This window comes from Sapajus apella, unplaced genomic scaffold (assembly GCF_009761245.1).
Source record: "Sapajus apella isolate SASKATOON/1434 unplaced genomic scaffold, GSC_monkey_1.0 scaffold3, whole genome shotgun sequence".
Lineage (NCBI taxonomy): Eukaryota > Metazoa > Chordata > Mammalia > Primates > Cebidae > Sapajus > Sapajus apella.
In genome coordinates, this window is record NW_022436943.1 from 26,387,991 (window position 1) to 26,409,199 (window position 21,209).

General features: G+C 41.4%; 1 protein-coding gene across 7 annotated transcripts in view; it reads right to left on the bottom strand.

Moving 5' to 3' along the window:
• The window catches only part of NCALD (neurocalcin delta), a 449,016-nt gene that overhangs the window by 263,871 nt on the left and 163,936 nt on the right, over window positions 1-21,209 (bottom strand). Inside the window, exon 1 of one of the 7 annotated variants that reach the window (XM_032245725.1) lies at window positions 19,772-19,796. The exons of the other annotated variants lie outside the window; for them this stretch is intronic. The gene's annotated coding sequence lies outside the window, so the exon portion shown is untranslated. Of the gene's footprint in view, window positions 1-19,771; window positions 19,797-21,209 lie in introns of those variants that run through there. 7 annotated transcript variants of the gene reach the window in all.

Consider the following 21,209-nt stretch of genomic DNA (forward strand, 5'->3'; position numbering starts at 1 on the left):
ACCTGTTTGACTGGAGTATGTGTGCGCAGCATGAACTTGATCACAAGCGCCTCTCTCTGCAAAGAAAAAAATCACTAACAGTAATGGCACACGCTGGTTTTTCTCCTGCCCTCCAGTGCCCCAGAAGGCTGACCTCTATGCCCTATATCTGTATCACTTGAGATTCCTTTTCCCGTTGGGCAGTGCCAATTGGAGACCATCCAAGAGATGAAAGAACAGAAGAGTCTGCAATATTTCTTCCTCTTACCCCTTTGCCTGACACTGAGCTTCCAGTGTGACTACAGCCATCTTTAACTATGGCTCCTGTCCATAGCCCTGTCCACACCTCCATTTTCCCAGGCTCCAGCTTTTCCTGTCAGGCCCAAGAGTAGCAACAGCTTCTCACTATTGCTAGCCCTGAGTGCTTCAGCAACCCATCTGGTTCCCCTGCTCTTGCCCACACCTCTATAAATAATCCCTTCATTAAATGATCTTTCAAATCCCAGCCTGTAGCTTTTCCTTTCAGCTGGGGCTGATGTGTGACAGAATACAAAATAGAGAGCAACTGACATAAAATCAGTGGAATGACAGCTGGCCTATAAGAGCAATGTTCGTGTCCTATGTGACATCTGTTAAGAGGCCTTATTCTTCCTTGTTCCTCTGTTACAATAAATCAGTAACCTGAGTAGGACTATGTGGGGAGCCTCAGGAATGTATGCAAAAAGCCAGGGAGCCACCCGCATGACTTCCCTCATTATGGTATCCACTCAACCAGCCATTTTCAAACAAGCATATATGGAGCCCCTACTATGTGCCAGACATAACGCTAGGCTCTGGGGATAGAGGATCAAAAAAGACACAGTCCCTGCCCTCATGACCTTATAATGGTGGGTGGAGATGAAGGTAGGGGATGAGAAGAGGCAGGGGCTAAATTGGGGAATAGAGCAGAAAGTAAACAAATAATGCAAGCAAGCTTATAATCACAAACCAGGACAAGTTATTTAAAGGAAAATAGAAACAAGGTAAAAGAATAACAGAAGGTCTCATGTAGAACTTCATCTCTAGTTAATGACTGGAGTTGCTATCGGAACATCCAGACTCTCCGTCTTATGGATGAAGCGATTGATATAGAGGAAATTAAACCACAGTGAGTACAGAAGAGAGAGTGAGATAAGCTGTTTAGGTAAAAATGCTTGGGCTGGCACTGTGACCCATGTCACCTCCAACAATGCATCTTCTACGGAAGACAGACAATGCTTGGTTTTGATAGATGTGACATGCGCAAGACAAGTTTTATCATGGCCAAGTTTAGTCCAGACATTGTCCTCAATCCCTGTTTTCAAAGGTTCCTAAGTTTCTAGAAAACCCATCTTCTGCCATGCAAGAATTTTCGTGTTTGAAGAGTTGTTAAACGAGGCTAAACGGTGTGCCAGTTGTGTCCTTTGTTCAATTTAGAAAAAGGTTCTCACATGGACACAGGGAGGGGAGCACTACACACTGGGGTCAGTTGGGGGGAAAGAGGGGAGGGACGGTGTGGGTGGGAGCTGGGGAGAGATAGCAAGGGGAGAGATGCCAGATGTAGGTGATGGGGAGGAAGGCAGCAAATCACACTGCCACGTGTGTGCCTATGCAACAATCTTGCATGTTCTTCACATGTACCCCAAAACCTAAAATGCAATAAAATAAATGGGAAAAAAAAAAGAAAAAGGTTCCCAATGTTCTCCTTTTTCTGCAGGCACAAAGCATTTAGAAACACCCTCCAGAAGCCCTCCTACCTTATCTACTAATGTCTCCTCATCATATCATCGCCTCCCTAGGAGTACAAGCAATCCCAGTTAAGAGGCATCAATTTCTGAAAAAGAGATGGAGGAAAATCTGCCTTTTACTTTCTTCTGGTATCCAATGTCTTTAATAAAGAACAGCTTTGTCTTAAGTTTGCCATTTCACTAAGTGATCTATGAAAAAACGCGGTTGGATTTTTGGGGGTTTTACTTTGAAAGTGAGGTAATTTACAATGTTTGATATTTGTATATAACATTATTTTAATATTCTATAAATGATTACTGAACTCTGTTATGTGTCAGACTTCGTGCTAATCTCAGGGGATAGATGAGCTAGAACTACATGGAGCTTGCCCTTAAGGGATTTACAGGGCAGCCAGAGAGACAGACAAGTAAGAAAGCAATTGCAATAAATTACAGTAAGTGTCACAAGAGGTTACAACTGAGTCTTCAAAAAGTTTATGTAAAAATGCATATCATTTTCAAAACTATGCATGGAGCCCAATTTTTTTGCTCCAAAATAACCTCATACTAACTTGTTACAACACGTCATAACAGAATCCAGTTTGAGTCACTAAAGAGGGTAAGACATCATTTTCAATTGAACCTTATCAGAGCAACAGGAATTCTACTAAAATTGCTGCAAGAACAAACATCAAATTTATGATGAAGCTTGGGTGGAGGAATGATGAAATCATTGCTGCTTTATGGAAAGTTTATGAGGGCAATGTCTCAAAGAAACCAGCAGTTTACAAATGAATAATGCATTTTAAGAAGAAATGAAATAATGTTGAAAACAAAGCCTGCAGTGGAGACCATCCAGATCAATTAGTGAAAAAAAATTAATCTTGTTTGTGCACTAATTGAAGAGGACTGATAATTAATGACTCAAACAATAGCCAACACCATAGCCATCTCAACTGGTTCAGCTTACACAATTCTGATTAAAAATTAAAGTTGAACAAATTTTCCATTCAGTGGGTGCCGACACTATTGCACCCAGGTGAGCTGCAGACAACAGCAGGGCTTTCAGTGGAAATTGTAAACAAGTGTGATCAAGGTCTTGAAGTATTTTCCTCAAAGACTTCTAACAGGAGATGGAACATGGCTTCACCAGCACAATCCTAAAGACAAAGCACAATCAAAGCAATGGTTACCGAGATGTGGAAGTGGTCCAGTCAAAACAAAAGTGACTGACCAAGAGCAAAAGTCATGGCAACAGTGTTTTGGGGACGCTTGAGGAATTTTGCTTGTTGACTTTCTGAAGGGCCAAAGAATGATAACATCTGCTTATTATGAGAGTGTTCTGAGAAAGTTAGCCAAAGCTTTGGCAAAAAAATGCCTGGGAAAATTTCACCAGAGAGTCCTCCACCATGACAACGTTCCTGCTCATTCTTCTCATCAAATAAGGGGAATTCTGTGAGAGTTTTCATGTTAAATCATTAGGTATTCACCTTATATTCATGATCTGGCTCCTTCTGACTTCTTTTTGTTCCCTAATTTTAAAAAATTATTAAAGGGCCCCCATTTTTCTTCAGTTAATAAAGTAAAAGAGACTGTATTGACATGGTTAAATTCCCAGGACCCTCAGTTCTTTAGGGATGGACTAAATAGCTGACACCATCACTTACAAAGTTGTATTGACCTTGATGAAGCTTATGTTGAGAAATCAAGTTTATATTTTTTATTTTTCTCTTTTAATTCCATTTTCCATGAACTTTCTGAAGCCGTCTCATATAAAGCACTTAACACAAAGCTAGAAAAGTTGAGGAAGACTTCCCAGAAAGGTTTTTACTTCCAGTTAATGCCTGAGGGATGAGTAGGAGCTAGACATAAAAGTGTAGTGGGTGACGGATTAAAACTATTCTAGGCAAAAGCAACAGCTTCATGTGCAGGTTCTGAAGTGAGAGAGGTGCATAGCGATTCTGAAGGAAGTTTACCATGGCTGTAGAAAAAGATGTAAGACAAACTGTGTTGAAATCGGAGGTTAAAGCAGAAGGATGTGGCCAGGTTATGGCCAGTCTTGGAAGCCAAGTCAAGGAAGTTGCTATTATCTAAGGGCATTAGAGTCCTTGAAAAGTTCTAAGCAGGAAAATATGTGTGTTGAAAAAGTCCTATTGACTGCAGCGTGGGATAACTACCGAAGGATTGCAGGACTAGAGGCAGGGAAACTCTTTGGGGAAGATGTTGCAATAATTTCGATAAGAGATGATCCTAGCCTGGACTAGGGTCTTGGCCCAAGATATAAAAGAAACAGACAATGTTGAGCTATTTAGGTGACTTGAGTTGACAGGACTGGATGGAAATAGGAGGTGAAGAAGGAGACCCAAGGATGATCGCAGGACTCTTCCTACCTACCTAGATGAAGAGCGCTGAGAGACTGAGGAACAGGCTTAGTGGATTGGAAGAAAAATCAGGAGTAAAACTTTAGATATGAGGAGCCAGAGGTGATTTTAATGTATTCAAGGCAAGACACTTAGTAAGCAGTTAAATAATCCCTCTGGGCGCCAGGAGACAGACCAGGGTTAGACACAGACATGAAAGCCATTAGCATATAGATGGTAATTAAAACCACAGATAGGTAGCTACTGCTCAGGGAGAGTACTGAGATGAGAATAAAGCCTAAGCAAGAACTCAGAAGACTAAGATTTTGTGTTCCACCAATTCAAGACATACATTTTCCTGCTTAGAACTCTTCAGGGACTCCTAATGACCTTAGATAATGGCCAGCTTCCTTGACTTGGCTTCCAAGACTGGCCATAACCTGGCCACATCCTTCTGCTTTAACCTAAGATTTCAACACAGTTTGTCTTACATCTTTTTCTACAGCCATGGTAAACTTCTTTCAGAATCTCTATGCACTTCTTTTTCACTTCAGGACCAAAGGAAGAAGAGCCTAGAAAGGAATAGTTGAAAAGAATAGGAAATATACATGGCGGCCATTCCACAACCTCAGAGTGCAGGGCAGTGGTCACCCTGAAGACCCTCAGGCCAGGCTGCCTATGGGGAGGTATTAGCTCCACTAGTAAGTGAGATGAGGTTCAGCAACTTACTTAGCTTCCTGGGCCCCAGTTTCCCTCATTTTAAAATGGTGATAATAAGATCTGTAGGACCTGCTTCATAGAGAGGTTCTGAGGTTCAGATGACTTACTATGCATACAGTGCTCACAATAGGGTGTGGCATGTACCAAGAGCCCATCAGGTGCTTCCTGCTAAATGTATCTTACGGTAAGCATCTTATAGAGTTCATTTACTTTGCCAGGAGTCATGTGTTCCAAGGAGTAAAAAGTGCATAAAAGTGAACTGCTTATTATCTATCACCTTGTATAAGCTACTTATATTCATAACTATCCCCAAATAAGACTTGTATTTGAATAGAACTTTTATTTAGCAAAGAGCTTTCATTGCTCCTTTAATTTACCCCCACAACCCTGTGAGCAAAGACAGTTGTTTTCTCATCCAAGAGATCAAGAAAATTACCCAAGGTCATGCAGAATTTAAGACACAGACTCAGGATTTGAAGCCTAGTTATCTGGTTGAAGATTCAGCAGTCATCATAGGTCAGTCTCTCTTCTTTCTCTGCTTGGAAATACATTTGTGGGTCCTTGTCCCCATAGCATTCCAAAAATGTTTCCATTCATTTTGGAGATGGCTTTAACCTGCAGAACTCCTGTTATGCTAGCAGTATAGACCTGGTACTGTTAGAGAGGCTGTGGGTCAAACGACATCAGGACACAAATGTCATTACTGTGGTAGTGCTCTTTAACTTAGCCTCCCCCACTGTCATATGGTAAGCTCCAATGGTCAATCCACATTTGAAAGACACTAAACAGCTGATTAAACTGTAAATTACAGAGTATTCCAATGGCCTGATAGAAAATAAATGAAGGCCATCCAAATTGATCAAGTAGTTATGTTTTGTATTCTTTTGCAGTTTAACTTAGGAAAAGAAAAGAAAATCCAGCAACTGAATGATCCTTATGCCAGGTTGAGACAAAAAAAAAAATCAGATGATATTATGTATTCAAAACTCTGAAGAGATTGTTGGTTTCTTAAAATGTGTGTTTGTGGACACAACATTGAGTCAGAAAGGGTTATTCTGCAGCTGACATTGTGTTCCAACAACCATCCAGACTGAGAGGTGAGTCACCACCCTTCAGGCACTTCATCAAAGTTCTTCCACTTGGTTGTCACTGGGGAACAAGGGGCTCTGAGCAGCACGTAATTAAAGCCGGAGCAGTGGAAAGGGAAAGGCGGCTCATCATTAAGGTGTCAAGAAAGAGCCAGGTTGGCAGGGTGATGGATTGAAAACATGCATTTAGCTTTGTTCTCTCCCCAAACCCCACAAAAATGACAGTAAAAGGATTTTATTGCAGACATAAACTCACAAGGACAAAGAAAATGTGAAAAGAGACAACAGTAATGAAATTTTGGAGGGTGGAAAGCAGATGGGCAAGTGGTGACTGACTCAACAAACCTGAAAATATGAATCCTAAGGCAGGAGCCAGAAAGCCAAGAAGCAACCAGATTTACGTTGCATAATCCCCAAATGGCTCAGGAATTAGCAGGACCAGGCATTTCTAAAAGTAGGAAATGTGAAAAGACACAACAGCAATGAAATTTTGTTGGGGCCAAAAGTAAGAATTCATTGGAAGTCTTCTTAAGAGACCATCAGACCCTCAGATAACCTTCCTATACGGCGGTGTAAGTATAATAGATTGCAGCATTATCTTTCCATTTCGTCAGCCCTCCCTCAGCTGTGTGATTTTGTAGCCACTCCCACTAAAAGCAGAACGTATATCTGTGCCTCACTGAGTTAGGCTTGGCTAAGAGACTTCCCTTGGCCCATGGAATGTGGGGAGAAATATAGTGAACAAAGTCTGAGCTTGGGCTATAAAAGACATTGTGTCCCTCCACTTGTTCCTATTGAAGGTCTGACATTGCAGTAGAAGAGAATTCCAGAGTAGCCTGTCGGTCTAAGAAAAATGAGCCACATGGAACAGACCTGATTTAGGGCCACAGCCTGAATCCAAGCCCAACCAAGCTCAGATGACCTGCAGTCCCATGAGCTAGAAACAAGCTCTTATACCTATAATAGGCCACCAATATTTTGAGGTTATTTGTTCCACAGCAGAGTTGACTCAGATGGTAATAGGTATCTAGAAGTACTGAACGCTACCGTGTGTAGTTTTTATTACAGCAGCATTCCACTTCTAGGTACTCAACTTCTTCTTACGCTTTGGTTTTGGAAGCCTCAGGCACTAAGGCAAAGCCATGCAGGCAATGACGACCAGATATGTCTCAGCCAGCCCTCCCTCCGGGAGAACCGTTTCCAAGGTTGGTCTTGGCTTTGGGAATAGGTCATAAGTGGAAATATATTATAACTATAACATGTTGCAATATATATGGTTTCAGAGGCTAGGAAAAATGATGAGGAAAATATTACAGGAGACTAGAAAAATGGCGCCCCATGTTTTTTAATGGCAAAATGTTGGGTATGATTGTTACCTACAGTAACTTGGAAGATTGAAAATATACCTAATGAACTCAAAGCCTTCAGCAGGGAGGTGTCCAGGCAGCATACTGACAGAGGAAATTGGAGCACCTTCAGCAATCTTAGACTGAAGACAGTAAGGAGCTGGCCAAGACGGGAGAATTTAGAGGAGAGGCCATGCTCCACAAATGTAGGGGAGGAAGCACACGAGAGGCTGGCTAAGGCTGAGTGAGCCCAGACTCCCTGCTCAATCCTGCCTCCACTGGGGCTTGATTTGGAGGCACCTGGGTTTGAAGAGGCACCCGTGCCCGCCATCAGCCATGACCGGAGCCTTCTGGAACCGGTGATTCCTGAAAAACTTCATGTGTGTATATTTTAACATTCTGCCCAGTCCCTGGTACTCAGCAAATGTTTCTTGAACAAATAAATAAATGATCTTAAGTCATTTAACCCCCTTACTTCAGTTTCTTAGGTCTCGTTCAGTGAGAAGTTTCCATGATGGATTTCCATCCTGATTCTCAAGCTATAGAGAGACCTGAGAACTTCTGTGGTCTGTTTGTCTCACTTCAGACTGTCCCTCAGGCATCCACAGGTAGGACCTGTAACCAGCACCCTCCATGCTGAGCCCCTGGTCCTCTCCAGAGCATGGAGTCCAATATCAGCCCAGGCACAGCCATGTGTGGACTAAGCAAGAGGGAGGAGGGGGTCATTTGACTTAAGTACTGTTTAAACACCTTATTTCTTGATAACTTTTTCGTCTTCTCAAAAAAAGGAGCAAGTTCTTCCTAGGGCAGTGTTAGACCCAAGCTCCTCTTAGATTCCCTGGAAGATGCCTGGCAGGAGGGCAAGTGGGAACCAGCTGCTGAGTGTATCTGGAGGAAGCCCCAGACAGCTGCCCTCCTTGTCCTCTGTTCCTGAGGAAACTGAGAGTGCTGGGTCTTGTCCACACAACGAATGCAATTACGAGGCTCCAAGTCTGTCCCATGAAACCACTGACCACTCATATCTTCTTCCTCAGCTCCCTCTCACACCAGACCTGCTGAAATCTACCAGCCTTCCAAACTGCCTCTCCTCGACCAATCTCTGATGTCTCTTACTGATTCCAGTATCTCCTCTTCCTGTGGCCTCATCTGCTATCCATCCTTGGCTGGCAGAACCCCACTTCCTCTTACCCCCTGGTTTTGGGGTCTGCAGGCACTGGGCAAAGTCACTTAGGCAATACCCACCAGACACATCTCAGCCCTCCTTCTGGGAGAATCATTCCCAGTGTTGACACCTCCAGGCCTGCTGGCCCTTCCTCATCTCTGGTCATAGCTGAGAGCACCTGTGTTGTCAGCAGCCTCTTGATGGGGGCTTTCCATCAGCAATCAAAGCCTACAGGGCCTGAAGGCAAACTTCACACCTAGCATACCCTGGCTAAGGAGAAAGATGGGAACACAGTAGGAAAGATTAGAATGTTGTGATGCTGAGAGGGGCCGTACATGTGGATGCCACTGCATGGTTCCCTGGGGCTAATCTTTTCCACAGTGCTAAGGAAGCACAAGAGGTCCACACCACGTGAAGATGAGAGGGAGCTCCCTGCCCAGCTTGCCGACAGCCTGCATGGCCGCAAATGCAGCTAAGAGCTAGCTGTCAGAGGCAACAGCAAGACTTTGTATTTTTTTTTAAGAAATAACACCTTCTGTTTCCCAGTGTTTCCTTCTATCTTCCTCCTTTCCTCCATCCCCACAGGCTTTGAGGAGTTTGGATGGCTGCACATCCCAGATCTCTGGTAACCAACCCAGATTTCTTGCAGGAACGCTTCTGCCACTGGCCCAAGAGCGGAGGAGCTGCCAGGACAATCACATTCACATTTGGGAGAATGACAGCAGCTCTTCCAACCTGGGGCAGATAGGGCAGTGGCTCATACCCTGTCACCAGATGAAGACTGGCCACTGCTGATGGCGGCTTCTCAACCTAACAGTCTCCCATTGCTGGTGCTTCCCAACTTGAAAAATATTGTAGGAGACACGAGGTTGCCACAGTCCCTCAGAGGTCTTCATGATGTGAATCAAGCGAGGGTCAGCTGATGGCTGTTAGGACCTGACCTTATGCCAACCATCTTTATCAATAGCTCTCTTGCCTCTAATCTGGAGAGACATCAAAGTCAGGGAAAAATCTACCTTGCACTCAATGGCATATAAAACAAAGATGACATGCAATTATCAAACTGCCCTTCCCAAGAGCCAAGGAGATCTTCTTGCAAGAATCAGGGTTTAAAATGAAGGATCAGAGATCTCAAAGTGATCCTACAAGAACACAGTTTAAAGAGAACCAGGGCTCAGTCAGTCCTCACTAATGGCAGGCACTTGATAAACGCACACTGCATTCAGTGAGATGGAAGGAGAGTAACATAGGCCGAGGTGCTGTTATAAAATGACTGTGGATTTTAGAGGGTACGGTCATCTCTGTCATACAGAATTGCAACTGCCTCATCTTTTGTTGAATGCAGTAAATTATCAAACCTGAGGGGGTGATGGGGATTCCCAAATTTGCAGTCAGTTGGTCAACAGTACAGGTGGCCTGGGAATCCCAGAGCTTGTGGCTAGTGTCCAAAATAAGAGAAGTCTTGTAGAGGATAGAGCCCTTGACCTAACTCCAGGTAGTAAGCAACAGAATTGCCCCACAACTCCAAAAGGCTCTGTAGACACCATGGTGAGAAAGACAGACACAGTCCTGGCCTTCTAAGGGCTTAGCATCCAGCCAACGTGGCAGACAGACACTCACTAGCAAGTACTGTGGGAGCCGCATTTGAAGTGCATTCCTGGGCATGGGGGTTCCTGTGGCAGAAGGAGCCTCAGCACTTAGGGACCTCAGGAACAAGCCTGTCTCTTACTCATCCACATTTTGGATGGCAATTCATGATGGTGACTTGGACATCAACAGAATATGATAGGACTTTGTTCAGGCCAGAACATTTTTACCTTTGAAAATTCCTCAGGCTGGGTGCAGTGGCTCATGCCTGTAATCCCAGCAATTTGGGAAGCCAAGGTGGGCAGATAACAAGGTCAAGAGGTCAAGACCACCCTGGCCAACATGGTGAAATCCCATCTCTACTAAAACTACAAAAAGTTAGCCAGGCATGGTGGCACGTTCCTGTAGTCCCAGCTACTCAGGAGGGTGAGGCAGGAGTATTGTTTGAACCTAGGAGGCGGAGGTAGAGGTAGCAGTGAGCCGAGATCGTGCCACTGCACTCCAGCCTGGGTGACAGAGCAAGACTCTGTCTCAAAAAAAAAAAAAAAAAGGAAAAGAAAATTTCCCAGTGAGTGACCCCTTCTCACTTTCCCAGGTGGGTCATGCCACACAGAAAGCAGAAGTATTCCCCACCCTGAGCCTGAGGCCCTCATGTCCCCAGATCTCAACCGGCTTCATGCTTTCTGCCCTTCTTTCCCTTCTGAACCTACCCCTCATGCTTCTCCCCTCTTCCTCATTCATTCTCTCTCTGTCCCTCATCAAAGAAAATACTCTTACCATGGGGAGAAATAACCATCGTCCTCCTTCAATTGAAAGGACGACTGCATTGTTCTGTAATAAAAAGCAAGAGCAACTTGGACATGGGGACAAAAAAGGAGAGAAAAGAGAGGACAAAGGGAGGAGAGGAGAGAATTGAGGCCAGAGTTCTCCTTCCACAGCACTCCAGGCAGGCCCTACAAAATGATCCAGTTAGCACTCAAGACAAAACTGGCTCATCATTCCTGGCAGTGTAAATAGACTAGTAGACTACAACTTATGTTAAAGATAATATAGAAATAAGAATCATCATTATCATCATAAGAAATGCCATGTATGATTCTAGAATCAACATATTTTTATGAACGAGTGTTACAGAAAAGTTAACTCTTGCTCTAGTAAATAGCAGAGCTGGGATGAGGAGTCTTGTCTCTGTGATAGTTGATCTATAGCTTCCCCAAGTCCTTGATCCTCTCTGAGCCTCAGTTCTTTATCTGCAAAATGGAGCTCCGACCCATTCTGGCACACAAACAGCCTATAAGAGAGCCAGGATTTAGCCCAGATCATGTTGCTCAGAACCCAGAGAAGATCTTTACTCCCTCCCACAGCTCCTCCTCTCCTCTTCAGATCACGGCTGTCTTGCCAAGTGAAAAAATGGCAGAAGCAATGAATAAGGTGGCCGCAAAGAATAACCTTAAAGAGAAAGTGTCATCAAATGCCTCACAGTCATTAATTAAATGAGAATATAGGGATAGAACAGTAAGTCCCTAGACCTAGTTTTATATTTGAAGAGGGTGGAAGACATTGGCCAAAGGGAAACGCCTTCCAGTGAGTCCACTAACTGTTCTCTTCTGTAGAGAGGGCAAATGTGAACACATGTAAGCTCACTAAAAAGTAGACTTACTGGGCTTACCTTGGGGCCTAGAAGAGGCAAAAGCTGATGCCCAAGGACATGACCCTTCTGAGAAAGTAAAAGTCATGGATCATTAATAATTAGGAAGGTGAGACATCTGGGGTCTAAAATTTGACTTTTACTCATTTGTTCATTTTGCAAATATAGGCAGTAAGTTAAGGACTCTAGGAAATACAGTGTTTAACAACATAACAGACTCTGTCCTTCAGTGACTTGGGCTCACATATTTATACAAGTTTCTAGTAAAACATAAATTAGTACTTTAAAAACAAGATAATTCTTCATCTATTTTCAGTTTAATTAAATACAATAAGGAGGGGAGAAATGCCCTAACACAGAGGTAGCAAAATCAAAACTCAGTGTTTTCAAACATAATTGATCTTAAAAATAGTTATAGAAGGTATTGAGACAATTGACAAAATTTATATCTAGACTGTAGCTTAGATATTAGTATTGTAGTATGTAATTTCCTAAATGAAAGGAATATGCTCAATTTTAGGAAATACACACTCAGGTATGCAAGGGTAATGGGATGTGGTATCTTCAACTTGCTCCCCAATAGTTTAGAAAAAAACATACAGAGAAAGAAAGAAATAGAAAATGATGGAAAGTAAACAAGCAAAAATGTGAACCTATGGAGAATCTAGGTAAGGGAATTAGAATAAATGTTGGTACTATTCTTGATGTTTTTCTGTAAGTTTGAAATTATAATTTAAAAGTACCCCCAAATTCTCATGATTGATATGATGAATAAATCATGAATGTTAAAGGAACATTGTTTATCCACCCCCAAAGAGACTTCATTTGGCCAGCACTGAATCTGAATCATGGTTTTCCTTTCTTCTGCAGCCAAAACACAAGAAAATCTCAAGATGGTTGCATGCCAAGCATGGAAAGGTAACATGTTTTAGAATGTGAGGCCAAAGACTATGTTTAAATGAAACAACTCAAACCAATTTCTTGAAGTTTACCCAAACACAGCTGGCAGAAAGAGGCACCTAATCAGAGTGAGACTGTCCAAGTCACCGTAATCACTAATCCCCATTGTCCCTAAGCCACAAATGCTACTACAAACACAAATGCTACTATAAACACTGAAGGCAAGTGCTTTGACATTTTATAGCAATATAGGCACACATATGTATCTACATACATTCTGAGGAAGGAAGGGGATGGGGAAGAAAGACAAAGAGGGAGGGAGGGAGGGAGGGAGGGAACGAACATCTACTATGGACCATTAAATAACGGATGATAGTTAAGAAATGATATGGACAACCAGGTAAAAGTCCTCTACATAACCTCACAAAACTGAGTAAGAAAAATGATTGAAAAAAGAACACCCTTCATAAGGCTGAAATTCCTTTTACCTAGCCCACACCATTGTGCTCAGCTGGAGGGATATAATCATGTAATGGTTGCACTTCACTTTCATTCTCAAAATGCATTGTACCCAAAGTTTACTCTGCAATTTAATACAATATAGAGATAGCAATTAGGGAAAAGTTACATTCTGAAAATGCCATATTTAAATGAAACTTTAATTACCCCTCCCAAAGAAATAAATGAAAACAGGAAAGGTTTCTTCCTTAATGGAGCTCAGATCCTGTCATTAACCCACTGGGATGCTTGAAAGTAATTTTGATTCCTGCATTGTTGAGTGGGATCCAGTTCTGGCATACCATAAATTCTAATTAAACAAAAAGGGAAAAACTTTAAAAGCGAACAGTGCAATCAATTATAAATATTCTATTTAGACAGAGTAATGTTAGCATAACAAATGAACTTAAAAAAGGAAAAGGGAAAATAATTATTAAACAGATGGGTTGTGAAAAGTTGGGGTTTTTTTAAAGTGCAAAACCTTAATCTGAAGCCAAGCAGAGATGAAGATAAACAAGAAGTTGCCCTCCACAGCCAAAGAGCATAATACCCAGGAAATCAAATGAAATCAGTCTAAAATACTGACTGCATTTAACATGAACTTAGCATCCTGATGCCAAATGAAACATTTGAGGAAGTTTCCTATTTTTAGGGCTTTGTATCTTGGTAGTTGTATAATGATTCAGGATGTGTCTTGGCAAACTCGCTGGCAGCCTGGAGGATATTTGTTTTCCTACCAAAAATAGTTGGAGTCTCTTAAAATGTGAAATGGACACAAAGTGAATAGAGCACTTGAGGAATCTGGCTCAACCACTGATCAGAAGAGATTAGTCAGGAGCTCAGGGCTAAGGCCTGACACCTTGTCTGGTTATACAAGAGGCTGAAGGAACACGAGGACGGCAAGTAAAAGATGAAACAGTGCTTTGTCTATTGTGTGAGACACGTTATGCAGATCTCCTAAGAAAAACTGAGAGATTCCAGAGCTGAGACCCTACCAAGCTATTAGAATGCAGCCCCCAGGCTGCAGTGTCATAGATTAAGGTACCCCACAGCAGAGGTTCCCTACTTGGGAACTAGTAAATTCCTCCCACCACCATAAAAGATGTGCACTTCTACTCCAAAAACACTCTTCTCTTTATGAGACCTCAGCATGACCCAAACTATGTTACTTCTGTGTCAGTGTAGCTCAGGGTTCAAGCTCCGTTGGTATGCCTACCTGGGGCATCTTTCACCATGCAGGGCCTCAGTCCTCTCACCTATAAAATGAGAGGGTGGAATGAGTAATCACTGAGGTCCTTTTCAGTTCTAGAAATGGAATTATAATGAGCAATTCTAAATTCAGAGAAATTAACTTTTGGACCTCCATAGTCTTAGCTGTGGGCACTCGTAATCAACATGTTTTTGTCTGGCCAAATCACACAATTAAGTCTAGTTGGCCAAGGATGGACCAACAGGCTTCCTAATGGCTTTTAGGAAATTCTATAACCCTGTTGCTGTAATCTCATGATGCTTGTAGGAATTTACTTGTACAGCATAATTGGTCACATAAGCTGAAGCTTCCTTATTATATCACTGACATAGGGAGGAATCGAGCCCAAGGAGGAAAATTCTTGGAGCTCTTTCAAGGGAGCTGTTATTAAAGGACTGAGGGGGCTACATTGCATAGATGTTTTCCCTGCTTAAGAAATAATAAGAACAATAGCTAAGAAATGTTGACTGTTTGCCATATGCCAGAACATGTTCTAGGGCCTTTGTGTGATTATCTCACTATAATCTCCTAAAAAATGGGTCATTATCCCTCAACTGCTCTAGCAGAAGAAGAAACGGAGGACAAGGAGGCTAAATAACTCACCCAAGGACATTCAGAAATAGGATTTGAACCTGGGACCTGGTTTCAGAGCTAGCATGCTTCACAAGGTTTCAGTATAAATACAACTGCACAGTATATGAATGATGCTAATTCCTTGAACTTCTAGCTCACTTTTATTTTATATTTTAAATGTATTATTTGGAAGCAACTCCTAATATTCAGAAAAGTTACAGAAACAGTAGATTTGAGCATTAGAAAGTAAGCTGCTGGCATTTTTCATCATCCCATGAATGCTTTGCTGTAGTAATCCTATAACCACAACATGAACCTCGAAATTGTGAAACAAAATATCGAATCATTATTACTATCTCAACTTCAGACCCCATTTAGGTTCATTAATTAGTCCCAACAATGTCTTTTCTAGCAAAAGGAGCCAGTTCTGAATCACTGGTTGCCTTGAATTGTCATGGCTATTGAGCTTCCGTCAATCTGCAACAGATTCTTGATCTTGACATTCATGAACTTAGCATTTTTGAAGATGACAAGCTAGTTATTTTTTTAAATGGCCCTAAATTTTGGTTTTTCTGATGTATTCCCACAATTAGGTCCAGGTTATGCATCTTTGGTGGGAATATCACAGGAGTGAGGCTGTGCTCTTCTTTCTGGACTTTGCAGGTGGCACATAATCTCAATTTGTCCCATTCCTGGTGATGTTAGCTGGAGAAACCTGGCAAACACACCAGGGTACTCATTTTTCTTTTTTAATTTGAAGATATTTCATAAGAAGGTACTTTAAGACTGCATAAATATCCCAGTACTCAAAAAAACTTTCCAGTTATTTATTTGTTAATTAATTTATATTAATGTGAACTCAGATTCCTGTCTTATTCACTGAGCTATAATCTGTTATCACTTTTCTTGATGTTCAAATTATTCCAGATTTGGCCAGTGGGAGGCCCATCCAGCCAGCTTCTATGTCCCTCACAAACGTCCCCATTATTCTTTGAGTCTTACTTTTTGGCACAACATGTTGTTGCAGCCTCAACTTGTACTTTTCCTGCCCTAGTTCTGAAATCTGTAATTTCTCCAAAGAGCCCTGGTTTCTCTTAGTGGAAAATGGTATTTAGGAACCAATATCTGGGCAGTAGGTGTGCTCATAGAGATTGCTCACTGCTGCTGATCCCTGCCCATCCTCCCTGCTGTAGACACCTTTTCACCCCCTCAGGCTTGGATACCTTCGGATTTTGCAGACACCTCCTCATCCCACTTGAGCTCCAATGTCCTTCTTGAACCACCAAAGCATCCCTCTTCTATTCCACAATACCCAGGCCCATGAACAGTGAGTGAACTCCTACTTTCTTCAGCCCTATCTAAAGGGGCTTTTGTACTGAAATATTCCAGAGGGGCAGAAGAAGAAGATTGAGCCTACCTTTAGATGACACCATTTGCTAAGTCTTTCAGGCTCACTGGAAGGGACATTAAAGGGCTCCCACATCATTTGTTTCTACCTTCTATGCATTTTCTGAGATGAGCTAGTACCTACCATACCATTCTGTTGCATCAGCCTAGCTAGTGTCCAAAAGATAATGGCAGCACCAGTCAGAGAAAAAACTCATTGAAGTAGCTGCTAGAGGACTTTTAAGCGTCAGAATCTACCCAAGGAAAAAATAAGTTCCTTTGGTAGAACAGGATGCAGTGAAGAATAGAGTAGAATGTAGCGAAGCACACTGCCCCTGTCCTATTTTTCAGGAAAAAAAAATTAGATCGAAAACTTCAAATCAAAAATTTTATTTAACATACAGTATGACTGTTTTACAAGTAGGAATAGTGTGGCTAGAGGAGATGAAAACTGATATCAGAAAAAATGGAAACAGCTCAGCTTGGGATCTGGAGTTATTTGAGTCAGAGCTGGTGACACCTGTGCCACTTAACAGCTGGATGACTTTAAGCAAGTCACAGAACCTCTGTGAACTTGGACTTCTCACTTGTAAAATGAGGAAGTAACAGAAAAGGAACAATAATAGCCATGAATTGGATCATTGGCTCCTTTGCTTTTAAAACCCCCCAGAGGCTTTCCACTCCCTCAGCAATTTACTCTGGCGTTGAGGACCCTTTACTTCACTTTTACCCTCACTCATATAGTCCGATCACCCTGATTGATACCATTCTTTGAATATTCCAAGCTCCTTCCCCTCCTTGGGGCTTTGCATTTGCTGTTTCTTCTGCCTGAAACACTCTTCATGTTACTTAGGTCTCTACCCTAATGTCACCTACTAAATTTGAAGCCATTCTCTTCCTCCTCAGGTACCCATCATCATCTTAAACAGCCTGTTTCATTTTCACCATAGCACTCATCACTTTCTAAAGGATCACAGTTTGGCGTATTTAATCATTGTCTACTGTTCCCATTAGAAAGAACGTAAGTGCCATAACTCTGGTTGTATCCCTAGCACCTTGGACAGTGGCTGGCACATGGTAGGTGTGTAATAAATATGTATGGTATAAACGAATAAATGAATGGTAGCTATTATAGATGGTTTGATGAGAGTTAAATGAGATAATATAAGTAAAATATTTAGCACAGAACCTGGTAAATAATAAGTCAATAATATAGTGGTATAATAAAAAATATCAGGGAGCCTGAATTCTAGCCTTGGCTCTGTTTCCAGCAAGCAGGATAACTTTAGGCAAGCCATAACATTCTCTAAGCTTTAGTTTTCTCATCTGTAAATCCTGCAATGTAAATTTGAGTATTTCTCAGGTCGTTTCCAGGATTAAAGTTGAATCATTTTTTCTATCTCATGGTCAAAGTTTCCAGTCCTGTCCAATGATAAATTAGTCCTCTGTTGGTAAAAACTGAACTAGTGTTGCCTACACAGTATCTCTGAAAGGCTGATTGTGGTACTGCTGGGGTATTTTGGATCCAGTGTCTATTTGATAACTATACTTTTATTTTTAATTGATGGGGTCTCACTATGTTGTCCAGGCTGGTCTTAAAGTCCTGGCCTCCAGATATCCTCCTGCCTCAGCCTCCCAAGTAGCTGGGATTACAGGTATGAGCCACTGTGTCTAGCATGCTTATTATGCTTTTAATTCAAATTTACAAAGGAGTTTCTAGCCAACTCTGCAGGCTCCCTGCATTTCCACTCTACCTCAACTTTCTCCGCTACTCTAATTTCCAAAGGAAAAAACAGAGGCTGGCTTTAGTTTTACAGTCATTTGGCTTGGGCCATAGTGAAATATTTATCAAAACAGAATCCAGAGAAACCTCAGAAAGAACAGTAAAATTTGGCGTTCTACCCAGATATATTTAGTGAAATTTCAAAACCCTAGATGAAAATCTACAGTCCAAGAGACATCAGTTTATCCCAAAAGAGAGTTCCTAAAAACACTATTAAAGCAAAGGACCAAATGTGGCTTATTCATTTTGTTATTTCAAAATAAAATGCAGAAGTCTGTACCTTACTACTCAAAAACCCAAAGTAATCTCACCAGTGACACCAAACTCAGTTACTTGGCAATTATTCACCCTTGAAAAATGACTCCTGGGCGACAAGTCTGAAAACAATGCCATGTGTCTTATAGACAAAGCTGTGTCATGGCACAGTCTGCCAAACTCCAGTTGGCAGTCTGTAATTCATCTCTTTACCTTGATAGTAAATATGATGTACCTACAACAGAAACAAACACAAAAGAAGGATAAACGTCCCTTCCATTCAGTTTGCTCTCATTTCTTTATTTGCTTGTGCCAGTCAAGCCAATCTGGTTGCTGGCCTACGTAGGACCTAGCTTCAATCAAATTAGTTTTAATGCTTCTGACAGCCTGCTTCCTTTATCCTTTTCTCCTGCAACAGGTTACAAAATTAGTGCCTGAAAGAGGTTTGGATCCTTGCTATTCAAAGTCCCTAGACCAGTAGCAATGGCATCACCTGGGATCTTGCTGGACACGCAAAATCTCAGATACCTCTCCAGGTTTACGAAATCAGAATCTGCATTTATAGGATCCCTAGGTAACTGACATGCACACTAAACTTTGAGAAGCACTAAGTTAGAGTTAAGCCTTTGAAGTACTTGAAATTAAATAAACTTAGTCCATATTAATTTGGAATAAAGGAGAATAGATTATTAAGTTTGTTTCTCATAAAGCAATAACTTATAATTGACCCCATGGGGGTTTTGTGATATTATTTTGGTCTTATAATTTATTTTTTCTTTTTATTTACTAGGATTTCTCATACTTCTGTGGCAGGTTAAAAACAAGAACAACAACAACAACAAAAGATGTATTGCAAAACACCTGCGATGTAGTAGTAAATTGGCTTTACAAAAGGGAAGATCCCTGATTCATACTTTTTGCCAATTTCCACGGTGTAAATACTCCTTCACAGTCCATTTCTGGCTGCCAACAGTTTAATAGCAGGCATACAAAATTCCTGAAAATTTAACAATTGGCTTTTATAAACTCTTATGAAGTACTCCAACACACCACTGAAAGGCCCTCAAAAAGGAAACCTCTTTTCAGTCAAGCCTCTTCCAAATGAAATGACACCAAGCTAGGCTTTCTAAACATGCTTTTCATTATGCCATACCTCTGCTCCAGAACCTAAGAGACTATTAACTTCTGAGCACACATATCTAACCTCCTTTTCCTGTTTTCTTAAGACTCCCTCTCATCTCATTGCACCTCACTTATCCCACTTCATTGTCTAGATCTCCTTAACATGGCACTAGGCTTCCCACTTCTGTTTCCTGCAACCTGTCAACTCTTGAGGGCATGACCAAGCAGGCATGTGACTCCACTTGTTGCTGGCATCACTTCCCACAATGAGGGACAGAACTGCTGCTGGATAGAACTGGCACTGCAAATGGCAGATGAAGGGATGGAAAGAACCTAGGCGTTGATAATATATTAGAGTTTCTGGACCTACCTTTCCTGAAACTTGCCCTTCTTATGAACTTTCTGTTATATGAGCCAATAAATATCCAAGTATCATACCTGCAACTGAAAAACAGACCTGATAACAGTGGATCTAAAAGGTAAGTTCCTTATTGGCACAACAAGCTACTGTGAATTCAAATGAGGGCATCACAAACACAGCCTATCAGCCCCACAATCTCAGGAAGAGAGAAACCATCTGGAAAGATATCACTAAGAAGTCAATCATGATAAGAGTGTCATACAGTAGTTCACAGTCTCATTGAATCTTAGATATGGAAAGGAAATGGTCTCCACAAAAAAAAAAAAAAAATCCATGACAGGAAATAACCAGTTTCTTATAGTGAAAGGAACATCATGTCTTTCCAAGGCAGTATATCCTATTATTTTAAATTATTTGTAATGAGCTAAAATAAGCTATTCTTTAATTTCGAGTCACTAGTTGTAATGATCTTCTCTTAAACCATGCATTAAAAAATCTTGAGATATATGAAAATATTGATCATGGTTCTCTTCAAACTATCTTATTCTCAAGTTTCCAGACTGCTGATCGCCTCTCACCTATGAATAGAAGGACAGAACTCAGTGGCATGCCTCTAGACATATCCCCCAACTTTGACATCAGCTTATATTAATCTACTTTCTTTGCATACAATGATATAATCTACTACAAATCTAAAGTTTCTGTGACTTGACCACAAGAATACAGTATTAGTTAAGGTAACACCAATTTCCATAACCAATAACCCTCTGAATTTCATTGGTGTAATCCAATAGAAGTTTTTATTTCTCCCTTACATAGATTCAAAGGCAAGGTTCTGATTGGTGATGACTCAGGGTCCCAGTAGCCTTCCATCGTGTGGCTCCACCACTCCACTGCTGGGCTTCCAAAGCCACCAAAGAAACAGTATGAGGACAGCACCTGGTGAAAGGTATGGTTTGGGCCAAGTTTGGAGCTGGTGCACATGACTTCTGCTTATACAGTCATTTTATGTGCCATAACCCAGAGACTTAGCTGTGTAACCAGAAGGAAGAGGATATAAGTTTGATGAAGAGCGAGCCAATCTCTGCCACAAATACCATATTAAAATGTCTAAACAGTTGTCTAAATGTCTAAACATTTACAGAAATCCAAATTATCCACGAGGACAGTCAAGGATTTGCCTAATTTTGAAAGAACAGCGATGTCTCTTTTTCTTTTCCTTTTTTTTCCCTCTGCTGAGAAGCCAGAATGGGGGAGAAGAATGACGTCTCACAGGAAAATAGGTATGGCAGCACACATATTTCATAAAAATAGAAAATGTTTTGGCACAGAATGGGAAACATGGAAGGAAGAGTGACTCCAAAAGGCTTCTTAAGGAGTGTGTTAGGAATGCCCACTTCTTCTCAAGCATGAGAAAAGAGCAATAGCAGATTGAAAGTAAAAAACA